Raw genomic sequence first — 24,254 nt, 5'->3', positions numbered from 1 at the left:
GACTCAAATTATACAAATGGCCACAAAAAAAAGTGTATTTCCTACAGCAGTTCCAACAACTAGATTCAAATACAACTCAAGTAACTCTTCCTATAGCCGAAGGTGTCAACCTTCCGACTATTGCTCTTCAACATTAGTTTTTTTTGTGTGCATGCTCATAATAACGACTTTATGTTCGCATAAAGTTCTTTTTTTTTCTATTCACTTTTTCTTTCCATCTCATCTCTTTACCTTCCACCCATCCACCTCGTCTCATTTCTTTATCTTCCATCCACCCACTTTCCACATCATCAAATTTTCCATGTTTTCAATAAAAATTTGTGAAATGTTGATGGATGTTGCCATTGATATTATTTTCGCCACCTTTTGGTATGTGTGATAATCAAATTGATAGGTATAACATTTTCAAATTATATTTCATTTATAGTCCAAAGATTTCATTAATTATATATAATATTGCATAATCTATATAATGGCAGCGTTATGCTAGTCTCTTGCCCATACTGGGTCTGACAAGTGAGGACACTTGTCTAAATTTAGCAGGGGGCAGGGAAGGTCACAATATCCAATGGCATGTCTATTTATCTGTGATGATTTTCTAAATCTTCGCATTATCCTTCATTAATAAAAATTTATTGCCATAAGTACACAAAGTGAGGTGTTGTACTCCCTATTTTTGAATGATTTTCTATGTCAAGCTGTAATGTGACCTATGTTTAAGTTTTTTCATCATCTGAACCCTATTTCCAGATGATTCTCACATAAATTTATGATTTACCTTCATTCAAAACTTAATTATTGTGCATAACAATTTGTTATAACAATTAATTGCTTCCTAAAACAAAGAAGTGTGATGAGTCTGAAGAATAACGTAGCAGTTTGAAGCTTGAATCCAAAAAGGGAGAAAACAAAGTAAACAAAGGAAGTGTTAAGGAAATGGGTGGGTAGTTGCAAAGGAGACAGCCGGTAGAACACACTGTGTTGCTCTCGGATGTAAAATTTGTAAGAAGGTTTAATGCATGTGGATGGCTAGGGTATTTCTTGAGTTTAAACACATATGATGAAGATGCAGTTGCAAAATTTACAAGGATGTTCGACGAGGGAGAAGCTTCTATTTGGGGCTTAACAGTAGTTGCAATAGAGGAGTGCATCACTCAGGTAATTGGGTTACCTACAGTTGGAGAACACTACCCCAGCACACATGACGCTAGGTCAGCGAGAGCCCAATTTACCAGGCCACCTAATCCTCAATTGGATGGCACAAAACAAGGTTGCAAGAGAATGTCACTACTGCCACCATATAATGAATTAGTCATGCACATAATCAAGTATTTTATATGCGAAGGAATATTTTCATACTTGCATGCACATCATTTCAAGCTACTTAGTTGTGTAAGGCATAATCTTGCTGTGAATATTCCAAATTTCTTGTATAATATGCTTTGCATTTGTGTGAAGGAGACTCAAAAAGGAAAGGAAATTTTTGTTACTCATCATGCTTTAATTAAGTTGTTAATAGAGTGGTCTCTTAGGGGTGTATCCCCCTTAACATGGGATGAATTTGTGCAACTTAAAACTTTGCAACCCCAAGCTAGCCCTAGTGAATAGCATAGTGAGGGAAATGTAGCTCCCACTACTGAGCCTGCTGAACAAAACATTCAAGAGGCTGAATCTGAAAGGACTCAAGGAAATGAACAAGAAACTACCCCTATTCAAGAAAATGTGCCTCAACCTATACAAGAAATTCCTAAACCTGCTACCAAAAAAGTTAAGAGGAAACAAAAATTGCTAGAAGAAATTTCTGTTCAGCAAGAAATGAGCCCTACAATTGTAAAACACAAGAGAAAAAAGAAGGGTCTTCCAACAACTGCTCCTAAAGTAGAAACACCCAAAGGGAAAAGTAGGCTAAAGGTTGTAACATCAGAAGAAACCCTTGTAAGGAGAAGCCCTAGAATGAGAAGGCAAGTTTCTAAGGATCCTATTCTATCTAAAACATCCACTAGGGAATCCCCTATACAAATTATTTTCGATCATTCTCCCCCTCATCCTGAGATTACAAGCACTCCTGATAATCCTACTAAAGAGTGTAGGGAAGAAATTAAAGAAAATCTAGATGATACCCCAACAGACTTACCAGGAACCTCCAACTGTAGGGATGAGATAGTTCCTGAATATGTTGATCCAAACACTGCCCTAGTTACACATAGATCAAGATGGATCATTGGTTTAGCATAACATTTATGGCAGGAACAAAGAAAGAGGAAAAGGGATCATGAAGAAGACCACAGTGCTATCACACTGTAGAAACTCCTCTTTCAATTGTATGGACAGTATTTGTTTGCTGAGGCATTGTGGAAAGAAGAAAAGAAAAAGATGAATAAGATTATAGTGTCTCAAAATGAGGAAATTGCAGAATTAAAGGAACAACTAGAAAGCCAAAAAAAATGCATAGACCATGCTCTTAAGCTAGCTGACCAGGCCCTTTCTTGTAGGCCACCACCTAGAGTTTATGCTCTCTACTTGAAAGAGCAATTTATTTTGTTTCAATTAATGTTAACCCTAAAGAATGTGAATGTAGAGTTTAAATCAGTACAGGAATCTTATGGACTATATCAGACTCTGCCACCATGGTAGCAGAACTTATTGTGTGAATTATATGTTCATAATTTTGTTATTCCTTCAGAGACTGAATGGAATCCCTTGCTTTACATAGGAGATGTACATCTAAAAGCCCTTATGTCATGGATGTCTAATGAAGTGAATTATGAGAGGCAGTTGAATAACTACAGGGATGAGGAAAGAATAGAACCTTTACCTTTTTGAGCAGAAAGTAGTAAGTTGGATGAAATGCTTAGGGATTGGTTCACATTGACCTATGGAAAGAGGAATCTAGAAGTGAGGGAGAAGATCTTTGCTGCTAGAACTAAGGTTTATCCTAAATATGAAATTGTTTCCTACTTTGCATTTCAGATAGCCATGACTGGTGCTAGCAGTAGGTGGTTCATACTACCTGAATCTCTTAAGAAGTTAGAACCACACAACCCTATTAACTTGGAAGTAGCACTTCACAGAGTTCAAAATATTTAGAATTAGGGAAGTAGTTGAGACTGCGTTGTGGTGTCCCTTAACAATGTAGCCTCCAATGTTCTTGTGGCCCTTGTATGACATTAATGTTGATAGGCTTGACAAGTTGTAGGAAGATCATAGGAGATAAGTGTGGGAGAGAACTAGAGGATTTTACTACACTTTTAAGAGCAACAAAAAGGGAAGAACAAAAATCAGAGAGTTTAGGTCACTAACAAGAAAGTGCCATGCTTGAGGACAAGCATTAGTTTGGCAGGGGGCAGATGGTGAGACCAAAATTTTCCTTTATTTTATAATGTTTAAGATACTTTATTGATACTCTATTTATCCTTGTTAAAACATTTGTGGACCTATGTTTACCGAACCTATGATAAACCTATGGGGTAGAAACTATGCCATCTTTTGCTAATGTTATATATATAGTATGTAGTATTTCATATAGTTATCAAAATGTGTGTTCTTATATTTGAATTTAATTTGATAAATGTATTTGCAAACATGTTTTGAGTTATAACTAACCTGTTAATGAAGATTGAAAGATGATTGGAGGAATTCATAAGCTAAGCATCAACAACGTTTAAGGAGAAGAGAATGCCAAGAAGCAACCACAGTGGAGGAAGTTGTAATGGTTCCAAAAGACACGACAATGAGTAAGGAGGAACTATGAAGACTTACTACCTTCTCTACATTTACTCTATGGTGAGCAAATGTTTAGACTTTAATATTCCTGCCTTAAGTCATTATTCCTTCTTCCAACCTTCGGTTGTTATCTTCCTATTTTTTCTCTTACGAATTTTAAGCTAGGTCATTTACTTTTCTGTTATGGAATAAATGGTGATTTCCTATATATATATAGGAATCAACCCAAGTGTGTTAATTTTTAGAACCAGTTAGAAGAAATACTTTCTGAGAATAGATTGTTAACTTTTACAGTTGTGTTTTTGCAGTTCTGTGTTATGTAATGAATTTCTAAATTGAATGAAATAGTTTTCGGCTTTTATATTGTGTTAGTAGTTTAGAGAATCCAACCAAGGGGGCCCACTTGGAAGGTGGATTAGATTAGGATAGAATAGATTTATTTCCATTCATCGTATCCTAGTTAGAAGTTGTGAGTTCCTTCCTGTAGCATCACACTTTGTGAATGTTCCTGTAGCATATGTGAGAATAGTTTTAGTGGATGAGCCAAGTTGGAATATTTGTTATCTTTTCATTCTATTTCTAGTATTCATAGAGTTAAGTGTGTTAGTTTCCTGCAGCAATAGTGTAAGTTCTTTTCCTTGCATTTTTACTTTCTTGCAGCATAAGCTTAGTGACTCATTAAGAGACCTAGTGCACATATTGTGCTGACCATTTCAAGTATATGTCCCTTTGTTGATAAGATTAAATACACCTCATAGTGGGAGAAATAGTCCTTAGTTTGAATATATTATTCCTAAGCAAGGCCTAGTGCATGACTATGATACACCTATTGTGAGGCAGGTCATAGGACACATTATATCAGCTCAAGGAATAGTTGTAGATCTATCAAAAATCAAGGCAATTAAGGAATGACCTATAACTACAAATGTGATAAAAGTCAGAAGTTTCATGGGATTGGCAAGGTTCTTTAGGAAGTTTGTTAGAAATTTCTCCAAGATAGCTTATTTGATCACATCACTTCAGAGAAAGGGAAGTAAGTTTGTATGGACTAGAAAATGTCAATTAGCTTTTGAATGTTTAAAAGAAAAGTTATCTACAACACCCATATTAAGAGTACTTGACCTACAAAAGAAATTTTTCATCATAAGTGATGCATTGGGAGAAGGAGTAGAATGTGTGCTAATGCTAGATGATCAGTTGATTGCATATGAGTCTAGGAAATTGAAGAATTATGAGTAGAATTATGCCCCTCATGATCTAGAATTAGCAGTTATTGTATATGCTCTCCAAATGTGGAGACATTACTTGATTGGAAAACCTTTTGATCTTTGATCCATCCACCATGGCCTAAAATACATTTTTACCCAACCCAATCTTAATGCTAGACAAAGGCAATGGACGAAATTTGTAGCAGATTATGAGTTTGCCATTAATTACATCAGGGGAAAGGAAAACAAAGTGGTAGATGCCTTAAGCAGAAGGAGACACATTTTCACAATGACTATTATAAATTCTAAATTAAAGGATTAGATCCTACAACATCTAGAGCATGATGAATTTTATACAAAAATCAAGCAAGCTCTTATCATAAACCCACAGGATCCCAAGTATTCAAAATTTATAGTAGAAGAGTATGGATTGTTAAGATATCATGATAGGATTTATATACCTAATGAAATTGAACTTTGAGGAATGATTCTAAAAGAATCTCATTCAACTCCATATTCAGGACAACCTAGAGTGACTAAAATGTTGTCAGATATAAAACCTCTATATTTTTGGAGAGGAATGAAAAGGGAAATAACAAAAATTTTGGTAGGATGCCTGGAATGCCAAAGAGTAAAAGCAGAATATCATTACCTAGCTAGCCTTTTGCACCCAAATGAGGTACTAGAATGGAAATGGTAGATAATTTCCATGGATTTTGTACAAGGGTTAGCAATGACATGGAATAGACACAACACCATTCTAGTAGTAGTAGATATATTGACAAATGTTGATCACTTTATATGAGGAAATATAACCGATGGAGCACCAAAATTCACTCATAAATTCATAAAGGATATTTTTAGATTACACGAAGTTCTAAAGAAAAATTTTCAGATAGGGATGCTAGGATAACTTCTAGATTTTGGAAAACATTATTTTCAGCATTAGGGACTAAAATAAACATCATTCAACTTATCATCCCGAGACTAATGGTCAAATAGAAAGAGTAAACCAGGTATTAGAAGATTTTTTAAGAGTTTACTAAATGGATCGAATTTACCAGTGGGAAATGTATTTAAACTTTGTAAAATTTTCTTATAATAATTCCTATCAATCCACCATTAAAATGGTCCTCTTTGAGGCTCTATATGGCTACAAATGTAGAACTTTTGTGAGCTAGAATTGATTAGAGGATAGAATTATTGTTGGACCCAAAATGCTTAAAGAAATGGAAGAATAGATAATCCAAATTTGTCAGAGACTGAAAGAAGCCAATAATAGATAGAAAAGTTATGTAGATGAAAAAAGAACACCTAGAGAATTCTTAGTGGGAGAAAAGGTTCTATTAAGAGTAAAACCTCTAAAGCGTACCATCAAGTTTGGTAAGAATGCCAAGTTAGCCCCACGATATATGGGACCCTTTGAAATATTAGAAATTATGAACCTAGTAGCCTATAGAATTATCCTACCACCAGCTCTTACAAGGATGCATGATGTCTTCCATGTGTCATACCTTAAGAAATACATCAATCATCATAATCATATAATTGATTGGAAGCCATTATAGGTGTGAGAACCAGGGGTGGTGGAAATAGAACCACTTAGAATACTCAAGGTGTGTAAGCTACGCTTATGAAATTAGGAGGTGACTCAATGCAAGGACTAGTGGGATTAGTATGCAAAGGATAATACTACCTAGGAAGATTATGATGAAATTTTTCAAAAATACCCTCATCTTTTCTCCAAGGCTAGGGCTTGAACTTTTATTTTTGTGAAATAATTTGAATAGATATTGTTTTAAGTTTTGTTGTGACATTCATCAAGGATGATGAAAAACTTAAGGGGGAGGGTATGTTACATCCCAAATTTAGACCTAATTTTAAATTTATCTATAACCATTAGATTGAATGGATTTTCTTTCATAATCATGTGAAGAGGATGGTTAAATATATCCATTGTATTCATTATGTTAACTATTTAATGAAGATGGTCGTTATCTATTAATTGTCATGTGATGATTATCAGTTGCTTGAATTTGGAATTACGTTTAATAATTAAATTCTTTATCTATATTAAATGTTATTTTGGAATTATTATGGAACTTGTTATTATCATGGAAATATTGCACAGGTGATTGTAGGAGAAGATTAAGGGGATAAACATTGCTAAATAAGATCAACAAAATGGGATAGTAGCTTAGTCCAATTATTAGGTTGATAGATGTGACCTTTGATTGCCTTGGTAAGGACCTAGTGACTTGAACAAAAGGATACAATTGATGAACCTACATGAGCTATTAAATAAACATTTTAAAGAAAAATTACTATTTGTAATTAAAAATGATGTGTACCTCAAATGGCTTTTGATTGATTTTTCCACCACATCATTATAATGTATACCTATGTATGTGCACATAGATATAGGAATGAAGTGACACCATAATATTATTTTTATAAATAATATGATGTCACCTCATAAGTATATCTATGTGCAAGTAAATAGATGTAAATTAAACTTATCCTCAATTTATAACATTCAAATCTTTTTCCATATTTATTCATTTTTCTTGCTAAAAACCGAAATGAACATTTGGCATATTTTATTGGAAACCAAGAGCCAAGTCTCTTCTTTATGATTTATGGCTTCTTGGAAGCCAAAGAGACTTTGATACCTTCTTATATTATGAAGCCAAGAGAGATGGAGAGAAAAAACATATCACCGACTTCCTTTTCATATCACCTAACTTCTTTCCATATCACTAGATACCTCTACAGATATCACACTATATCTTTACAAATTACCACTTGATAATCATTACATATTCCTTACATGATTTTCCTTTTATATTGATAATTTTTTGAAGACGTGATTGATAATCACACTGGGATCAAGCTTAAAGATTTCTTCTATGAAGAGTAGGTTGATTGATAGCATCCAGCAAGACTCCATTTTATTTCTAGATTTTACTAGGTTATGTGATTGTCCATACTCCAAGTATTGCTATTTGTTTTATTATCAGATATTACTCTATTCCAATTATTATATCAGTAAGATACAGTTTCAGATTATGATGCTTCTTAAATATCATCACTTAGACCCTCTCTAGGATAGAGCTTTTTATGATGAATAAAAGACAAGTATCCATGACCTGACATCATATTTTATTTATACCATTGAAAGTAAGAATCAAATGATAATTATTCTGTAAGTCTTAAAGATTACATTTCTCAGAATTACATATTGTGATGAGTCAGAGACATATAATATTCTTATATCAGTTCAAGATCAACAGACATAGTTGTTTTCTCTAAGATTCAAGCACCTGGGACTCACCGACTAGAAAGCCATGGAAAAGGTGAAGAGGTCAGATGACTCTGCAATGACATGGAAATAAAAGTCATACATGGCATAACAATTTTAAATTAATTTCATTTAATAGCTCATGCTTTTTTATAATATTTTTCCCTTATTGTCAAGTCGAGTGGTGGTGATCAGGTCATTGAACCCATCAAAAAACCTTGGTCGAGGTCATTAAAGACATGTTTGTCATCTATGATCATTTGATGTCATTCTAAACACCAGAATGGTCAGGTTGTTGGACTAAAAGTATTCCAAGCTTGATCCCAAGGTAGGGAGGGCCTTTCTATTCAATAGATTGTGTGGCGATAAATATGGTCCAAAGTTGGGAGATTAAGCCAAAGTTAATGCTTCTCCTCTTACCAAAAGTCAAGGCTTGCACAACTAATTAAAGACTCACCAAATACTCTCATATGTTCTTCTTTCTATTTCATTATATGCATTTACTTTACTTGTATGTAAGGAAATATAGTAAATTATTATTTATAGTTGTTTCTATTGAACATTATCATAGTTATTTTTAGTTAATCGTTATTGTAGACACCTAAAAAATCCTTTAGAAAATAAAGTATTTTTATTTTCTGAAAAAGTCCTTGATGACATCATCATTTATTAATTAATTTATTTATTTTTATGCCATTAAATCCCTTTATCTTAATTAAAAATATTTAATTAAGGAATCCCTCCTAAAAATGTTTAAATCTTATTTAAACATTATTTCATTATTTATTAATTATTTAATTAATAAATTGACCAAAAATTCCAAAATAAATAATTTATTTATTTTTTGCCCAAAACTTGGCCAATTTCCTTAAGACCACTAACCTCTTCCAAAATCTTCTAATCCTTCTTTAATTTTGATTAAAGGCTAATCCCATCATTTCCTACCCCTAATCCCAACTCAAAATATTTAATTAAGATTAAATATTAATCCTCATGCTTATTAAAAATATTTTAATAAATATCTCCTCAACCCAAACCCTTGAAATAAATAAAACTTTATTTATTTCCTAAAAACCTTATTTATCCTCATCCTAGGAAGATCTAGACTCTCTTCTAGAAAGTCTTCATCCTCATCCAAAGCCTAGACTCTTCTAGAAGATGTCAATCCTTATCTTTGACCCTAATCCTAATCCCCCCCCAACCTTGTCACATTCCCTAAACATGGGTTAAGACTTGCTAACCCAAGCCAAAGCCAACAAATATCTCCTCCTTCACCCACCCTCATTAAATGTCATCCACTTCCCCATCTCTAACAAGCCTAATCTAATCTTAACCCAAGCCTAATCCAAGCCTTAATCATTTGCACATTCCTAAGTCAAGCTTAAGACTTTCTTAATCCAACCCAAGTCAAAATATCTCAACTCTCTCACAAATATCCCAACCATAAAACTTTATGAAGCCTAAAAAGTCATAAATGACTCTTACAAGCCTATTCATTGCTCTTACAAGCCATTATGAGGGTCTTTATGAGATTTGAGCCTCTTTTGTTGACCCCTCAACCCCTCTTGCTCTAACCAATGACCCTGTGATATGTGTCACTCCCTAATTGGTTGTAAGGAAGCACAATCCATGTGCTCTCCTCTCATTCAATCTAAACCTTCCATAAGCTTTCTCCCATCCTTGCATTCTAGCCCTTGATCCCTCCAGCCCTTTGCCTATTTAAAGAATCCTCTCCCAAGCCATTTTAACACAATCACCCATAATAACAAAGTAATGTCATTTTAATCTAGAAAGTAAAGCCATAATGCCATTTTGAGAAGCCATTTTTACATCAAATCCATTCACCAAAATCTATCAAAAATCCTCCATTGAAGCCCATTTGAGCATTTGAGCATACATACATAATCAAGCCATCTTAGCTATTAGACACACCTCTACATCAAGTGATCATCCTCATTGAGAGAGCCTATCCATGGCTCATATTCTCATTTGAGGACTTCACTTTGTCTCTCATGAAGTTATTCTAAATTAGTATGCAAATGCTTTTTGATTGTTTTAATTTATTGTTTCTAACATACTAAAGTAGCATATACAGTTATTACAGTTATTTTAGTTGAGCTTTGCTATCTTAGATACTAGTTAGTAGTTAAAAGTAGTTAATGTCTCATGAAAAGGAATTCAATGTATATTGTTCAATAATTAGTTGAGGAAAACTCTTGCTAGATTACCTTTATTTTGTTATGAAAATATGTTTGTTACAATAATATAGAAAAAAAAGAATGAGATGTTAGTCTAGATGGGGCAGAACTAGGAGGAAATGTAATCCTCACCTCCTCCCAGAATGGAGATAGAAGCCTCAAGACATTTCCAACATGTGAACAATGGAATGGAAGGTAGAAGAGAAAATCTTAAAGTTTCCTCGAAGCTTTGATAGAATTAGATAGAGATACTCCTTATCTATCTTCTCTTTTTTGCATCCCAATAACAAAGTTCTCTATTATTTAAACCTCATGAGAAAGTCCTCAATAAAGGGAAAAACATCTGGTACAAGTGAATTAAGTTCAACCTCAATCTGAAGTGCTCTGAACTAGTTGATGGTACCAAACAACTCCTTGAATTTGTCCCACATTTCTTGAGGAGTGGAACACTTATCAAGATGAAACTGTAAGTTGTCTAAAACACTAAAAGAAATTAGACCCATGACTTCATCCATCTTATTCATGTGTTGCAAATTCTAATATTGACTCTAAAATACTAGTAGCATTGTATCTAAACAAGACCACAAACCCTTTGAACAAAGAAGTCATTGCATAGCAGATTTCCATGTGTGATAGTTATGTGGGTTTAAAAGTACTAGACAAGAAGAGGTCTCGGCCTTTCTTTAACAAAGTGTTTTGAAGTTTTTTGATATATTGATATTGTAATAGAAAATAATGAAAGAACCCCCCCCCCCCCCCCCCCCCCCACAATGTAAAAAACTGAACCCCAACTTGTAGAAGGAATGCATATAAAAGAATAGAGTAAAAAGACTTCAGCTGAGTATTACAAATACCTAGTAATAAATACTAGTGAAATGATAGAGAATCTGGAAATTTCTTGAGAAAATATTTCTAGTGCTTCTTTCAAATAAAAAAATAGAGCTAAAATGAGCAAGTTGAGCCCCCCAGAAGATAAAAAGAATAATTTGAATTTGAGAAAAAATAGGTACCAAATTAGAAAAAAATCCAAAAAATACTTTCACCATCATGTCCATCTTTGACTCAGCTTTTTGGCACTTCTTTCAAATCTAAAAAATGTCTCTGTATGCTCAAGTTATAACAAAAAAACTGAAAGGTATCCTTTATTTGTAAAAAAATTACAAAAAAAAGGAGCATAAAAATTACCTAGGGGTTAAGTTTTAAGCCCTCTGGCCTTTCCATATGACCACAGGATAGTGGAGGGAGTTGAGTGACCCGTTGATGGAGGAATGGTGGCACTTCTGAGCGTTAGAGTAGAGTGCAAGTTGGGTGGAGTAGCGACGCAAGGTTGAGCGACGATGTTGGGCGAGCAGTGCTAAGTGGCTCTCTGGCAACACATTTTTAATAAAAAAATATTTTTGACTTTTAATTTTTTTTTGCATCTCAATTTTTCTTCCCCAGTCAACATTGTCCAAAATCTACTAATTTTATATGAAAATGGGGGTTTTGACATCTTCATCTAAATCCAACTGTGACCTTTATTTAGCCTCAAAGTGCTCTAAAATTTAAAGACCCCCTATTTGCACAAAAAAGAGCCAAAAAAAAACTTGATCTGTTATGTCAAACTCTTATTCCTCTTTTTCTCCAAATAAGAACAAGCTACAATAGGTCAAGCTTTGATACCATGAAGGATTTGAGCAATACAAATCCACAAAAACTAATGAACACCTGCATGCAAGAACCTGTCACAGAGAAGAAAAGACAAAGAAGAGGCAAGGTTTTTTCTTTGAGAATATACAAATTATATTATCAAACTGAAAGAATGAGAGATATTTACAAGTGATCAATCCTTATAGAAGGAGATTGAAAAAACTAAAAGGGAAACCCTAAGAAGTAAATGACTTTTAATAATTACTAATTAATTATTAAATGGAAATGCAAGTGCATAAAGGAAAATCTTAGGAAGGGAGTAAAGGTAATTTAATAAATTAAATTAAATTAACACTTTAACAAGGATAGCATGAGATATTTGGCAAAGGTGATAATTGCTTAATGTAGTTGGAAGAAATTAGAATTTTAGGTTTACAATTTTGAGGGATGGTCCGCTACAAACTTGCTTACAGTTGTATATTGCTTCCAATTACATTCTTCCATATTTTGTTCTTTGTTCTAAGTTTATTTTTGTATTTCAATTTTTTCTTACTCTTGTTGCAAGGTTAGACATCTCCCTTGTGTATTCTGTAATCTCATATTTTGTATGTTCTCCATTGCTTACTTGAGCTACAAGGATAAACATCTCCCTTAGGGATTATCTCATCTTGGTTGTGTATTGGATTAACCTTGTTAAACTATTTGTGTATTTTTCTGGTCCCACAATAGTGGAATAAACTTTTTTTTTCCTAATTGTAAATTAAAATATTCATTTTGAAAGAAAATTTCATATTCAGATGCATATTTCCACTAAATTGTTACAAATATGAAGATGATTTAAATTAGAGTCTCTCAGAATTTTCTATCTAAATTCTAGATACATATTTCCATTTTGTAAAATTAATTTGAATCCCCTTGTCTATGTCCTACAAAAACTAGCACGTTGAACTATAAACAACACTTTTTAAAAGTGACACTCACCTTATAAAGCATAACTTAATTTTTATAATAGCTATGTATAGGGGAAAATGATAACCAATGGTAGATTGCTACTTTTACACTCTACACTTGAAAAATAGGACAAGGAGATCAATAAAATGTAGACTCGTTTTTAGAAGAAAAGTAAGTCATCATTATCCAAATGGATGTAGGGATGCTAATGCAAGACTTGTCGATAAGAGGACGCATTAATTCCAAGATCTCTTTGTTGTATTTTTGTCTAATGTAAATAAATGTGATATGAATGCAAGTAAAGTAGAACAATGACTAATATAATGAAAAACAACAAGACACATGATCTATTGTATAAAAATAAGTGTTATGAAGGAGAAAGAAAGGATTTGAGCTCACCTTGAGGGATAGTATAGGTTGTACTTTCATATCTGAATAGCTATACCGTACTATATTAGAATAAAAAACAACCTAAGATCTAGTATCTAGAGACCTATAACTCTTAGATGCAAAAAACTCATAGATATAGGAATAGGTCTATCTTGGGAGACCTGTACTTGGTATAGGTCATTTTTTGTTAGCCTATACAAAAGATGCATAAAAATAGAGATATTGGATTTGTGACAAAAGTTATGTTCTGAAATCTAATTTTTTGGGTCTATAGCTTCCCAAACCTACACCTGCATACAAGAAACAAAGATATTGTTTGGGGGATGTAACTTGTCTTAATCAAGCCCTTATTTAGAAATTAACCTTGAAATGAATAAACTAAACCATGTAAAACAAGATAAATATTAATATTCACCTTGACTTTCAAACCTTCATGGACAGATTTGAATCCACTATCCACAAAATTGTCCACTTGTTTGCATGTATGTTAGAATGTAGAAGTAGAATGTAGGATGCCTTCCCTTATGCAATAGGTCAACTTTTTCCATGAATTATAGAAGACAAAATAATAATGACATAGATATCCTCCCTTAATGGCCAATTGATTGTCTTCCTATAGAGAGAGGAATTTTATCTGTGGAAGGAAATTCTTTAATTCTTCATGGATGAAAATGCTTGCTTGATTGAACTCCTTGAATGCACAATGTATTTCCTGTAGGTGGTTTTCTTGAGAACTTGTGGTTGTATAATAGATTGTAAAAATATGATAGATGTTGATGGATTTCAAAATGAAAGGTGAAGACTCCCTTTTATCATGATTTTGGGTGTCACTTTTTTGGAGCTAACTCCACAAGGTGGGAAAGGATAAAGAAATATTGCACCAGGCTCACAACCCTAGAAAGGGGACTTCTAGAGTATAGGTCACCCCTAGGAGACCCATAATAGAAGGGCACATGTTTCAAGGAAAATGTACAGAAAGTAATAAAGTATAAAGGGGTTCAGGATGAATTAGAAAGATGCACAATAAAATTGATTGAAAAAACATCTAAATCTTGAATTTACTAGGATAGTGTTGGACTGACTATCATGTTCAAATTTGGGATTCATGACATGACTTAAAAACATAATGTGTTATATAAGTCTAGCACTAGTATCTAGAATTGACTAATTGATTTTTTGATGTAACAACATCTCTAGCTTCTAACAAGTAGTATCAAAGTTGGCTCACATGTTCAAATCTCCTCAGGTAACATTGAGACAGGAATTTTTGAACTAATTACTAACATTTCCCTTTAGAATTCATGCTATGGATGAACTCCCTCTTATGTTCAATAATTAGATTGGTTGTATTGACAATTAATGGTTTGATCTTTTGGTGCAATGAAAAATCTATAAGCTTTTAATAGATAGGGCCCAGGGAAAACGTAGGTGAATTTTGTGATTGAAGTAAATGAAATATGCGAGGATGCATATAGATTAGATTCTATAGGAAAAATTAAAGGAGGATTTATTAACTTTAAATCCTACCTCAACTTTTACAATAATAAGATAGATGAATTAATTACGTAAATGGATGAATAAATGAGAAATTGTGCATAAAAATTGGAGCCAACATAGAGTTTTGAGCAAGATTAATGGAAAATAAAGGATCTCAATTCAAATGTAATGCAAGATCTAGATAAAAAGGGACACACTAAGGAGGGATAAAATAGTCTCAAATAGTACATTAAATAAGTCATTACTTTTTAAAATGGTATATTTAGACCCCAATGTAGTGGAAGTATGATACAAGATCATGGTTACGTGAAAGTAGAGCAATGCATAAGATGGTCTTATCAAATTTAAAGAGACAAGGGAACATAATGCCCCCAAGTGAATTAAGTCCTTATTAAATCCAAGACTAATATGAAAGAGAGATGTTGCTGTGAGAGAGGGAGATAAAGAAAGAGAGATAATTACTTAGTATTGGTGAGGTTTTTATTCCTCATTATGAATCACACAAAGAAAAATAAAAAGTGTTCCTAGTAAGATTGTATGTCTTACTATGGACAACATGAAGAAAAGTGTTGCAAAAGATGACATTTAAAGTCTAGCAAGGTTTGTTTGGAACATTAGTCAATCCATCTAGGACCTATCCTTCACTATTGTATGTCCAAAAAAGGGTACAATAAGAGAGATCAAACCTTAAGGATTTTATTTCCATAAGTTATTGAGAGAAAATATGGGAATTAGTCTTTAAGGGTTGTATGTCCATAAGGGATGCAAGTGTCAAGTAGTATCAATAATAATGCATGTGTGCAAAAAATGTGAGTTTATGCTCCCATATTAAAACTAATTTCAAGTTTATTAATGGGAGAAATGGCTTTATTGGATCATATATGGATCCACTAAAGATATTTCCACTATAAAAAGACCCCAAGAAAGAAAACCTAAGGGAAATCAATACATGACAATAAACAACATGATAGGGATCTACCAACTTTAGGGTTATTATGAACATATGATAATATATGTAATATTATGTCAAAATTAAATATCATCGTTCCCCAAAGGAAGTAGAACTAAAAATCAATGGAGTAAAGACACATTAGAGTTATAAAGAACAATCTTTTTTAGACCACATCACAAAGACCAAAAAGAATAGGTGCTACCATTTTGCATTATACCAAGTGGACAATTGCAAAGGAATTTTTATGAACAATTGCACATGCACAACATAACATGTAAAAATATAAAGAATAATTGAGATACGAATAAAAGAATGATTACAATATTTAAATTCATTTTTCACCTTGTGACAATAGAGTAAAAAAGATCGTTTAAAGAAACCTAAACAAGATATAACATGGAGCATATCATGGGAGCAAAATATTATGATAGGTAAACACATAAAATACGCTACACAAGAGGAGATAATCAAGTGATTTTTCTTCTCCTCATCTTGGTTTGTAGTGTTTAGAGAAGGTAGACAAATTACAAGAGGAATAACACAATCCATGATAGAAGGAACAATAGCTAATTCCAAACAATGACCATGTTGTGAAGATACATCACTATATTCATTACTAGGAGTGATAGATAATTGTTGTGAAAGAGTTAATAGTAAATTATGATCAATATCAATAGTTTCATACATATCATAAGAATCACTAGCATGACTATCAATGTTGTTATCAATAACATTATCATCAAGAGTATCTTCTTCATCAAATTAATCATAATAGATTTCAAGATATGAATAGAATCATCATGTTTGTTCATTTTAACTTTATCGATATTTAATTCCTTTGTAAGATCAATCATGGGATAGTCAAAGGAAACTGAAGTATGAGGAGGTGTATCGAGTGAAGATATATTTTGAAAAACACATTCACATTCTTTAGCTTGAGACCTTCCAAAATAATCACAAAAATGTCACTTATGTATGGTTTTACTAAATATTTGAGGTAGAATGTGATCAAGAAACATAGGGTCATTTTCTTCTTTAAGAGGAATAAGTGAAGGAGTCATAGTAGGTTGAGAGATAGAAGGAACAAGATAAGTGTGATTTATAAGTGGAATAGATGGTGTAGGAATAAGGCCATAATAAAGATCATCCTTCAAGTTTACTAAGTTCACAAAAAAACATTAATCTTCCAAGATTTATATGATTGGAAGACATGATTAAGATGATCTGAAGGTGGCTAAGGCATACAAGACTAAAATACATCAAGGGTGATAGAGTCTTAAAGTATAGAAGGGGAATAAAGACTATGGTTAATAGTCATGATTTCTCTATTATACAAAAACTTAAGGTATTTATGAATAAAATAAGCCATGAATTTCATAAAGGTATGCCAAGAAAGACAAATTTTTACTTGAAATTGATTGTAAGTACTAATGACAATGAAAATAGTATCCAAAAATTCACCACAAACTTCCATAGGAGAGGATATGGAACCATTGGAAAGATAAAAAAAAATTATCACAAGTTTGAATGAAAACATTAGAGTTATCAGAAGAATCTCTATGATAACTACTTTTAGTTACTATGATCAACACTCATATAATTACATAGATCATTGCACATGTCAAGCTTTTATAATCCTTCTCAGTCTGTCTTTATAAACACAACCTCTTCTTTCCTATTGTATTCATGATATTCTTGGATTAGCACTTCTTTCTTGTTTCTCTCTTGACGTGAGGAAGTTTTTTAGTTTTTTTTTTTTTTATTAAAGCTCTTGATGTTTACTTCAATAAGTTTTGGATTAAAAAAAATTCTTGAAGCTTAGACATCCAACAAATATATCCCTACACAAGAATAAATATGACTTGAAGTAGATATCTCTTTTTTTCAAAATCATCAAAAAAATATGAAACAAATTAACCACATTTAAAATCATTGCAACCATTATAGGTGATATAATAATCATATAGGCCTCTATGATATGCAAGCACCCATTGCAATATTTCTCAATACCCTTTACCTAGATTTTATATGCATCCACTAAAGCATCAACTACATGTGAACATATGGTTTTGTACTTACCATCATGTGCATTGAACTTCCTATTGCATTAGTATATGGTATATGTAGCATATAATCATTTTCTTTACTACTAGGACATAAATTTTTAAAAAGCTTAAAATAGGAATCCAAAGGGAAATTTATCAATTTCACACTCTACAAATCAAACCTAATGATGATCTTCTCCACTTGTTTTAGTTGTGATAACCAAAGGTTACAATATTCCTAATCTTTTTGTAATTCATGTCTGAATTTTGTTTTGGTGCTCCTATCTCTATCATATCAAACATCATATCCAATTTATTATTTAACTTACTTTACAAGAATATCATCAACATATAATGATAAGATAATGAATAAATAATTTCCCAACATTTGAAAATAAACGTTATGGTCATATTCCCTCTTTGGTTAATATCATTATAAAGGAATCAAACTTTCTAACCATTGTCTAGTTAATTTCTATAGCAATCTCAAAACAAACCCTTTTGTTTGTTTCATAGAAATCTCGTTACCAAACATCCATGCAAACAAGTTTTAACATCTAGTTTCTCTAACTCAAGATCAAGTTATACAACTCATGCTAATAAAACTTGGAAAAAAAATGAGTTTATTGATAGATGAAATTAATCATGACCTTCCTTTTGAAAATGTCATTTTTCTATCAATCTTTCCTTGTGCTCTTCAGTTGTATCATCAACATCCTTCTTTAATATGTGGTCCCATTTGCAACCACCAACTTTCTTTCCCTTTGGATGTTCTACCGAGTCCCATGTTTTATTCTTCTCTAAGGAATTCATTTCTTATTGAATTATTATTTTCATTGGCATTTTTAATACCATTAGTTTCTTTTGTTTACCTTGCTTCCTCATTATCAAAAATCAAAGCAATAGATGAAATAAAATCATCATATTTTCAAGGGGAATTTTTTAAAAATCATGTAGATATATTTAGAGATGATTGTGGTATTTCTATCTTTTCTAGTATATTTTGGCATTCACATCTTAATCTTCATAAACTTCTCTTTGTTGGAAATTTGATTGAAAAGCTCATTGTTGAAGATCAAAGAGGGAGATTGTTGGAAAGAAAGAAGAGAATGTTTTCAATCATTATTTTTTAATTGATGTCAAACTTACTATTTGTAGGGATGATATTTTCTTATAAGATCCAAGTACTATCACTTAGTTGATTGATGAAGAGGATTTGATCAACAAGATGTAACAAGAGCACCTAAGAGAAAGGTTGAGTTATGATGTTGTAATGAAGTGCAAGGATCAGTTAAGACAATGGTTAAATGATGTATTGATAACATACTCAAGGATGAATTGGTCACACTTAGAAACATTGGAGGAAGAAGTTGTAACAAGGTGATATGCAAAGCTTAAACTTAGATCATTAGTGGATGCCAAGCAAGTTAGTTGAAGTTGAGAAAATTTCCAGTTGGAGTCGAGTAACAAAAAATTCTAGTGTGTGCCAAGTGATCTTTAGGTGCCGAGTGAAGATCAAGTATCGAGCATCAGGAAAATTCTTAGTTGGTGCCGATTGATCTTCAGTTGCCGAGCATCAAGAAAAACACAATTGATGCTGAGTAACACAGTATGTGTCGAGGACCAATATTTCAATAGTGCCAAGCTGCTGCATTATTTCAAATGATGAAGATTCACCTAATCTGAGCTAACATAATGGCTAATTGAATTTTATGAATGAGTTGGAAGATAAGGATGATGAGTTGGTGGCACAGAATCCTATGTAAACCATTTTTGGGTGAATTCTAAAGGATTATTCAAGAAGTTTCTAGAGGAAACAGAATATGGGTTAGATGCAATGGATCCTACCTAATCTATGCAAATTTAAAATAAAGAATGGAAGAATCGAGTGGGAAAAGGAACTCCAAGACTTCTATTTAAGGAGTCATAGACCAAGAAGCAAAGAGTTGTTGATACTGTTGCTGCTGAAGAACCAAATCCGTGAAGTAGTTAGAAGGGTGTCAAGGGGGAGACATCTAGGAGAAGGAAGAGCACAAAGGCTCTGCTTCTATGAGTGTTCATGAAGAGATGATTGCACTGGTACATTGAGTATAGAGACTCAAGGAGGCTAAGCTTGAAAGGAGTGCAAGTTGTCAAAGTTGCAGAGATTGAAGGCCAGGCAAGGATATGAGCTGAGAAGTGATTTGAGATTTGCAAGATAAGTTGTATTTTGTAGTCAGGTCAAGATTTACTAATAATCTCTAGCAATTGTATTAGATCTAAAAATCCTATGGACTTAGGTTAGCCTAACAACCATTTGTAAATCCTTTAACAGGGTGGCATTCCAAGTGAATGTTCTAAAGTCCTTTAACTAGGCCCACTTCTAACAAGGTGGTTAAATCCTCTAACAAGGTCACATTTGACAGTGTTTTGTGAGTCTTTAATAGGGCAGGCCTTTCATAGGGCATCACTTTAGAAGAGTGAGAATTGAGTAGCATGTTACTAGTGGTTTTTTCCAAATTGGGTTTCCATGTAAATCACTGTGTTATGTGTTGATCTCTTATGTATTATTCTTGCATGTTGATTTATAGTAACTTGCTAATTAGTAAAGTTAAAGCTTGGATGAATGAATGGTTGAATGATTTCACTATACTTAGTGAAAAGTTTGAATAAGGACATTTGGACCTTGAATAACTAATTCACACCCCACCCCCCCTCGCAATTATTCTAAAACATTTCTAACAATTGGTATCAAAGCCATCGACTTATTTAGTTTCAAGGTACTAGAAGCAGGAAGATCAAGATGTCCAAGAGAGAAGTTCCCAAGCTCAACAAAGACAACTTTTCTGCATGGCAGAGTCTAATGAAATTGCACCTTGGATCAATAGGTGACTATGCACAAACCTCAATTGGAATAGAACATGTAACTCCAGCAGGACCTCTTATTGCAGATGATTTGAACAAAAAGAAGGAGCACAATCAAGCAATGCTAGAGATTGCCTCCACACTTAATTATGCAGAATATGATGACCTCAAAGACTGTGACACTGCATTCAAGATGTGGAAAACCTTATCAAAAATCTATGGAGGAGATCAAAATTTCTAGCGAGAAAAGAGAGAAAGCCTAAGAGGAAAGTTTGATGACATGAAGATGGAGGAAGGTGAAAATGTTGCTCAGTATGCTACAAGAATGAAAGAAATGGTAAGTGCAATAAGAAGTCTAGGTGGTCAATTAGAAGAAGAAATAACCATCAAAAAATACTTAAGAACTTTTGTCCCTATCTATGCCATTAGAGTTTCAGCCATCCAAGAGCTAAGGTGTGTACAAGGAAACACACTAACCTTTGAAGGAATAGTGGGAAGACTTACTGCATTTGAGCTATCCAATTTTGACAATTACAAACCTAAGAACCTTGAACCTTCCTTCAAGGCCAAGATGACAATAAAAGATATTGAGGAAGACACATCAAACAAGAAAAGAAGAAAAGGAAATCATGCATCTAGTGATAGCAGCATAGATGAGGAAGATGTAGAATAGTTGGAAGCACTACTGGCTAGGAGATTCCATAGAGGCAAAGGTAAATTCAAAGGTAAGATCCCTATTATATATTTCAATTACAATGAAGTAGGTCATATTGCTGCAAGATGTCCACAGAAGAAGAAGTACAAAGAAGGAAACAATTACAGGAACAAGAGAGAAGATGATAGCAAAGATTACAAGGAGAAAGGCAAAAAATGTTACATTGTTGAAGAAGATTCTGATGAGAATGATGATGAAGTAGTCTATGTAGCCATGAAGGATGAAGCATACAAAGATGAAGATGAAGCAACAACATTAGTTACCTATGTTAACAAGAATGACAAGTGGATCATAGACAGTGGATGCTCACATTACATGACAAGAGATAAAAGTAAGTTCATTACCTTTACTCAATATGATGGAAATAGTGTTAGATTTGGTAATGATGCCCCATCTCAAATCAAAGGAAAAAGTTCTATTAAGCTCACAGAGAAGATTTCATGTGACTAAAATACAACTTGTTGAGTGTATCACAATTAGGCAATGTAGGTTGTAAAGTTGAATTTGGAAACAAAATTGCCAAGATCTATGACACAGATGGAAATCTGATAGGAAAGGGTAAAAAAATTAAGAGTAATCTATTTTACCTAGATATGGAAGATGCAACATGTCTTGTTGTTAGACTTGATGATGTGTGGTTGTGGAATAAAAAATTGTTTCATGTTAACTTTGATAATTTGATTAGCATCAGCAAGAAGAAGAAGGTCAAAGGATTGCCCAAGGTGAAGAAACCTAAAAACACAATGTGCAAACAATGTCAACTACGGAAGATGACTAAGTCTAGTTTCAAAAGCAAAACATACACTTCTAATGAAGTACTAGATCTAGTCCATACAGACTTATGTGGTCCAATAGAAGTACAAAGCTACTTGGGAGATAGATACATAATATTATTTGTAGATGATTATTCCAGAACATCTGATGCATTTCAAATGTTTAAGTGGTATTTGGCTAGAGTTGAGAAGGAAACAGGAAAGAACGTGAAATGCCTAAGGACAAACAGAGGAGGTGAGTTCACATCAAAGGAGTTTGAAACATTTTGTAATGACAAAGGTATTAAAAGGAAAACATCAACACCAAGAACTCCACCATAAAATGGTATTGCTGAAAGGAGGAATAGGTTAGTGATTGACTATGATAGAACCTTGATCATGGAGAAAAATGTTGCATTAAAGTACTGGAGAGAAGCTGTAAGCACTACAATCTATACACTAAATAGAGTTCAAGTCAAGAAAGGTACAAATGCAACACCTTTTGAACTATGGTATGGTCACTAACCTAATGTTAAACATTTCAAATTATTTTGTTGTAAATGTTATATTCTTAAAGATACTAGAAATGGAAAGTTTGATGCAAAGAGTGATGAAGGCATATTCCTTGGATACTCCACTAGAAGTAAGGTATATAAGTTTTTGAATACCAACACTAACAAGATTGTGAAGAGTGCAAATGTAAATTTTGATGAGCATGAAGAAGTTTAGGTTGATGATTCCAAACAATCAAAGGATTATAGATCCTTTGTATACTTCGATGAAGGAATGACAGTTGAAGACAATGCTACAAATCAAGTTGGGAATCAACAACAAACTTCAGTATCTGCCAAGTTTGAGCCTGTGAATGCTGAGTTGCATTCAAAAGCCAAGCTGCAGAATGTAGAAAATGCACATTCTGGTTTTGAAAATAGTATACATGAGAGGAATGATGAAGTTCTAGATGAAGAAGAGCAAAATGACTTTGAAGCTGAAGGATCAAACATGGAAAGAAGGACTGAACCAAGATTAGCCAAGTATGTGAGAAGTCATCACCCTATAGATCAAATCATTGGTGACAAGGATGCCAGACCTATGACAAGAAATAGATTGAGGAATGAATCATATTTGCTGAGCAAAGTTGAACCTAAAACAGTGAAAGATGCACTACAAGATGATGACTGGTATAAAGCCATGGAAGAGGAGATAGATCAGATTGAAAAGAAAAAAACTTGGTCTCTAGTTCCTAGACCAACTGATAAGAATGTGATTGGTACCAAATGAGTGTTCAAAAAAAAACTTGATGACAAAAGGTGAGATAAAAAGAAACAAAGATAGACTAGTTTGTAAAGGCTATGCACAAGAAGAAGGATTGGATTATGGAGAAACATTTTCCCCTGGTGCAAGAATGGAATGAGTAAGAACATTGCTTGCATATGATGCATATAAAGGTTTCAAAGTATACCAAATGGATGTAAAGTCTACTTTTCTGAATGGTATACTAGAAGAGGAAGCCTACATAGAACAACTAGAGGGATTTGTAGATGAGAAGAACAAGGACATGGTCTACAAACTACACAAAGCACTCTATGGATTGAAGCAAGCACCTAGAGCATGGTATGAGAGGTTGCACAAATATCTTGTGAAGATAGGATTTTAGAGAACAAATGAGAACAACAACTTGTACATCAAAGTTGAAGAAGGTAAAGACATTTTGATATCAAAAATCTCTTTTGATGACATAATATTTGGAGGAAAAGATGTTCTTTGCAAAGATTTTGCTGATCAAATGAAACATGAATTTGAGATGTCAATGTTTGGAGAAATCAAATTCTTTGTTGGATTACAAGTACATAAATTGAAGCATGGCATATTTGTGATCCAATCTAAATACATCAAGGAGGTACTCAAAACATTTGAGTTAGAAGACTCAAAACCAGTTAGCACACCAATGACAACAGGACATAAGCTATCCAAAAATAATGAATCTACTGAAGTAAATTAGACATTGTATAGGTCAATGATTGGAAAGCTGCAATATGTTGTACATAG

The sequence above is a fragment of the Cupressus sempervirens genome, chromosome 8 (genome assembly GCF_028749045.1).
Source record: "Cupressus sempervirens isolate cs-2001-9-10 chromosome 8, ASM2874904v1, whole genome shotgun sequence".
Taxonomy (NCBI): Eukaryota; Viridiplantae; Streptophyta; class Pinopsida; order Cupressales; family Cupressaceae; genus Cupressus; species Cupressus sempervirens.
This window is presented reverse-complemented; position numbering follows the sequence as displayed.